Source organism: Phycodurus eques, chromosome 21, assembly GCF_024500275.1.
Source record: "Phycodurus eques isolate BA_2022a chromosome 21, UOR_Pequ_1.1, whole genome shotgun sequence".
Taxonomy (NCBI): Eukaryota; Metazoa; Chordata; class Actinopteri; order Syngnathiformes; family Syngnathidae; genus Phycodurus; species Phycodurus eques.
This window is the reverse complement of record NC_084545.1, coordinates 3,592,547-3,598,653: the sequence shown is the minus strand read 5'-3', so window position 1 is coordinate 3,598,653 and position 6,107 is coordinate 3,592,547.

Genomic DNA, 6,107 nt, shown 5'->3' with positions numbered 1-6,107 from the left:
GCTGGGCTTGCAGACGTTTTCCCATTATTCCTCTTCTGAAGAAAATATGGATGGTCGTGGCCCTCTGCAGCATCCCTGCACTGACACACGCACTTGGGAGAGGACGGAGGAAATCATCTCCTTCCCGTGTTTAATTAAAGGTGCTTCAGAACACACTTGTGTTGCAGCCCAAACTTGTCCTTTGAATCCCAGCATGGAACACGCCATAATTTAGTGCTACCTTCCTCCATGACCTTGACTTTAGGGAGCCCGCGCTCTTCAACTCCCCTCTTCACGCTGCAGCATGTTGAGCAGATAGAAAGCCGCGCTAATCCATCAAGTGTTCGTCGGGAAGCAGTGGCTACGTTTCATCGCGTTAACCTTTTTTTTTTTTTTTTTTTGCTCGGCGTGCTTTCATCCATCACATCCTTTATCTTCCTCCGCTTGCGATGCATCATGCGAGCGCTTTTGGTGGCCACCTTTTTGTCTGCCATTTCAAGCTCAGTTTGTTTGGAGGGAAAAAAAAAAAAAAAAAAAAGTCCAAGAATATGTATAACATCCTTGAAAGCAGGGCTGCATCCAGGGGGGGAAAAAAAAGCAGGAAAAGAATGCTGCATTTGAAGGAGTCTTCAAATTGGGACAGCCTTCTGATGGTGTTATTTTATATACACACACAGACACACTGTGAATCATTTGGGATTATTGGTGAATTAGGAATGATGGATGCTGCAAAAAAAAAAAAAAAAAAAGGGGAAAGGGACACATTTGAAGGACAATTTGAATTTGGCCATCCTTTACCCAACATTACCAACCTTCGGCCTTCATATGTAGTTCCCGTAGGATCCAACGTGTGAATTGGGACACAGCTATGGCCTGCCATAACCCTTTTTAGCCTAAGAAGGTTGCATTTGAAGAATTTGTCCAATTGGGAGGCCCGTTACTTCGGGGCACATTTAAAGGAGATATTAAATCGGGAGAGCCTTTTCGCTGCATTTTGACATCTCCTTCCTTCAAATGCAGCCTCTAACTGCCGTCTTGGCGTTTCAAATGGAGCAGCTGGGTGTTTTTCTTTTTTTCTTTTTTTTTTGTCAGTTACTTCCTAGCAAAAAAAAAAAACGTGCGAAAGGTTTGCCCGGCGTCCGCCGACCGCAAGGCACCGCTAACACATTGGCTCATCTGTCTCCTGGGGGTGAGACAAGTTGGCTTTTCTCGGAAAGACAACTGTCACCCCAGCCCGAGAATCCCCCACCCGCCCAAAAACAACCCACCCGCCCACCCGCATTCCCACATACAGATGCAGACACCCCCGCACTCTTGTCGAATTCCACTTCCTCCTGCACATTGCTTTAATCGGGGAGTCTTAGTTAATCAGTCGTGTCAAAAGAGTAACGGCTCTCGTGGTGGGTGGTGGTGGGGGCTTCAACGGGGGTCCGTTTGTTGGAGGCAGGAAGTCCGAGTCAGTGAAAGTGTTGCCACACTTGACCGACACTTCCTCTAAACTCTGCCCCCGCCCCCCACCACAAAAAAATAAATACATTTAAAAATACACACACAACTGAATGTTCCCTTTGTTTCCAGAGTTCCGCAATATGCGTTGGGGTTTTTTAATTTAATTTTGTATTTTTTTTAATGCAAACAAAATATGCAAAATACAATGAAGTACAAAATATTAAAAATACAAAGTGAAAAAAATATTCACATTGAAAGTATTACAAAATACAAAACGTACAAACTGAAAAATAAAAAAATAAATGAATAGACAAATATTACAATAGTAGAAAAAGAACTAAAAATGTCAATCACAAAATAGAAAAGCACAAGAAGTATATTAAAAAAGACAAACTGAAAAATACTAATATATTACAATATGAAAAAATAAAATACAAAACTAAAAGGAAAAAAACTGAAAAATAAGAAAAATACAAATATTCAAATAAAGAAATGACAAATTACAAAAATACCCCAAAATAAAAAATAAACTGAAACATAAAGATTAAAATATAAAAGCATTACAATATTAAAAATATAAGTACAAGCATATTAAATGCAAAAACTACAACAATCTTGCAATATAGAAAATATATCATGTAAGCTAACTATTAGGTACAACATTATCAGGCAATTTTTTACTCTGTTTTAGTAATGGAGGTTTTTATTCAATTATACGTGGATTTATTGCACATATTTGAACTTTGACACTTGAATGCGGTTAGAAATGACAACAATATTTCTTAGAAATAATTCATTAATACAATTACATTGGAAACTTTCCCAAAATATAATTAGAAAATGTATTAAGTCACAGGTCATAAATGTTCTTAATCCCCCCCCCCCCCCTTCCAACTGTCGCTTCACCTGCCGCTATGTGGTTCTTTTTATCTGTCGCGCGAGCAGCTGAATGATGTATTTATAACCAATTTTTAATCTAATATCTAATGTAATAATACTTTAACCTACTTTCTGGTCAATCTAGTGTATTTCTCGTCTGCATCCGTTTTTGGTGTGTGTCGAAAAGCGTCACATTGACTTCCACTTGGCACCGGTGCGGTTTTCCTCCGGTGGCGGTGGCGGCGTGGACCGTTTAGTGTCGATGGGCTGCAGTGGCAACCTGATGACTGGGCAGCTGTGCGGTTTACCGGTAATGCAACACACACACACACACACACACACACCCACCCACCAGTAATGGCCTCACACGACTTTCAAGCGCTTCTTGTGCTTCCGCGCTCGCATAAAATGGAGAAATAGTTCATGTGTTTATTCTTGGAAAAAGGGAAGTCACAGGCACGTTGGAGACCCTCCTCGTGTGTAACGTATGACAATGCATACTGGACGTATATACGTGTACTGATGATAATGTATAACATGTATTGGCTTTGAAATCTATCCATTGAATATGCATCATCATAACACACAATCATTTGCCGGGTTCTAATCTACTGGGAGCTTTAGTGAGTGAGTGAGTACTTTGCAACATTTTCTTTGTATTAACGGGGGTGCACTTGGCATCAGTGATGCCTCAGTGCCCCGCCCACCCACACCCCTCCCTTCACCCCAAAAAAATCAACTGCGCCTTTCTCCAGACTCTCACCAAAATGGAATCCGCGCGGCTTCGGTAACCCGATCCGCTTGCTTGCTTTTCCGCGTCTTCTTGGTGTCGTCCTTGAGCAAGGTCACCACGCGGCAAGGTCAAACAAACAAGCCGCCCCCGCCCCGCACGCTGACCCTGGCCGGCTGTGCCGCAGGCCTGCAGGTGGAGCGGCAGCGGCAGCAGCGGCAGCGGCAGCAGCATCCGCTTTTCACTCTCAGATGCTGACTGGAGCACTTCGCTCGCTCGCTCACTGCAAGGCGAAGAAGAAGAAAAATGCAGATTCAGCTCCTTTGGGAGAATCCCGTCTTCTGCGGATTAGCCCAAGACGCGGTGAAAAAGCACACGGACTGTCATGCGTGTAAATGAGCAGAAACGGAGAGAAGTCTGGATAGAAATGCACCGTCCTTTTAGTTACAAGGAACTCATCCTCGCAATGGAAATGGCGCAGACGCATTCGATACATTTCGACATTTCTTCACGTCGTCGTACTCCAAGCAGAAAGTATACAACGAGCAGACCAATAACAGCGAGTTCCCGGTTATTGGCAGAGCGCGTGGCGCCGATTGCAGAAAGTCCATTGAAAATGAAATTAAAATATAAAATACAAACATATACAATGACATATATAAAATTAACAATGAACCTAAATATAAAATAATATGAGAACAAAACAAAAAAATATGAAATAAGAAATGCAAATACAAAAATGCAAAACTACAAGAATATTGTCTATAAAATACAAAACAATTTTCAAATTAGAAAATACAAATAGAAAATACAATAAATATTTAAATACAAATAGAAAATAACATACCAAAATGTATACAAATATGAAATAAAGAATACAAATAAAATACATTAAAATATAATAAAAGAAAAAATATATAATAAATGCCAAAGATCAAATAAAAAAGGGGAAGATACAAGAATATACAATATTACAATTACCAATATAAAATACAGTAATTATGGAACATAAAACAACAAAATGAATAAAAATATGAAATAAAGAATGCAAATCAAAATTAAAAATGGAAAAATACAATCATGTTAAAATTGAAAATAAAAACATTTACAATGCTAAATACAAAATATCACATAAAATGAAAAAATACCATAATCTTAAAAAGGTAAAGAAAATGTGATAATGAAAAATATTTTGACAAAAAAGTAAACATACAAAAAAAAAATACAAACAATATATAATAAATGCTAAACTATTAAATAAATAATCTAGGAATATTGACAAAAAATGCAATCACATATTAAAATAGATAATGCAAATGTGAAAAAATACAAAAATAGAAAATACAAAGCATTGAAATAGAAATAAAAAATATAAGATGCTAAAGTAAATTTTAAATACAAGATAATACAAAATATAAGTATTGAAAAATACAAAAAAACAAACTAAAACAAAACATTTAAATTCAAAATAAAAATAAATAAAATATAGATTTGATGTATGTTCTATTTCTAATCACAACTGGGGAAGAAGCAATAAATTCGCTCAAGATTTTGTCCAGATTTGTTCTTCATTGGAGCCTTTTAGCAGGTGGACCTTTTTGTGTCGGGGTCTTTCCATCCCGGTGACACCCTTCGCACCTCCACATCAGCACCACCAAGCAGAGGCAGCCCCTCTTTCCCCCCACCATAAATAATGCAGCGGGAACCTCTCCGCATGTTTTATTCACGCCGGCGACTCGCCACGCGGGCCGCCGCCGCCGCGCCCGTCCGCCCACCGATGCATCAAGCCGCCGTCTCCTTGACCTTCGCGCGGCTAACCCCGCCGCCTCCCTCCCTCCCTCCATCCCTCCCTCCCGGCGGTGGTCCGGGACACGAGTAAATATTTGCGTTCGATCCTGGAGGTCCCGTCACACGCAGACGCTACTGAACATTCCTCATTCGGATGCCGCGCTTATCTTCACTTCTTCAAGGTGCCATTGTCTTCTCAGGACATCATAAAATGCTCTCGGGGATAAAAGTGACAAAATGTATCTTTTTCTGGCACGTTCCAGTGTTTAAAGAGCCCAGGGGAAAGTATGAGTGGTTGTAAAGAAGTATATTCCATAACATATCTTCATATCTGAATCTAGTGGGCAACTAGCTTCACCCTCAACATCTGGATTTTGGCCTGTTTTACTGCAGCTTCTCCTCTCTCCTGCGCCTTCCTTTGCACATCTTAGTAGGGAGCTCATCTATTGGCTCTCAACCGATTGCGCAGGCGTCCCAATCAACTTGTCGTTTTCCAACATTTATCGACATCAAGTGCCCTTGACGCATGAGGTCATTAAGAGTTGATTCAGCTGTCGTGCTGTGGATGTCGCGTACGCGCGCCCATCCCGCTACTGTGTTGACGTGACGTCACGTATGACGCGCTCGCGCTCGTGCTGTTGCTTCTGCCGCTCCAACGGACGTTGTTGCCACGTCGCAACTTTTCGGCCTTATCGCGGAAACATTCTGAACGCGCATCAATGGCCACCGTTGCTCACCTGTCTGTACCGCCCGATTTATTATTCATTGATGTCGCGAGCACGAAGGTCGCGGGTTTCAACTCCAAGGTTTCAACTCCAAGGTTGCCGCCGACGACACAGCCAACGGCTCCCGGTTGAACAACAGTTAGGCGCTATCGCCTCAGATTAGCCGTATGTATAGCCGAGCCGCCGTGCGCGCGAACGACGCGGGCGAACCTGCCGTAGATGACGACGCGGCGCAACAGCAGCAGGGGGAAGCCTCTCGTCTTGCTTCATACATTGCCGTCTTTAATGTCGACTCAATAATTCTCATCGTAACTATAAACCCGAACCTCTAAATTAACATAAATCCTGACCCTCACCCAAAACATCTGTCCGTCCGTCCGTCCAACATATGCTACCTAGACTAACATATCTAATCTAAACTACCATACTCAATCTAATCTACCGTACCTAATGTAATCGAATCTAATGTGCTGCCCCTAATTTTGTCTATCGTACCTAATCTAAACCACCAGACTTAGCCGAACCCAACCTTTTCTTGAGCAAAAAATACATAAATA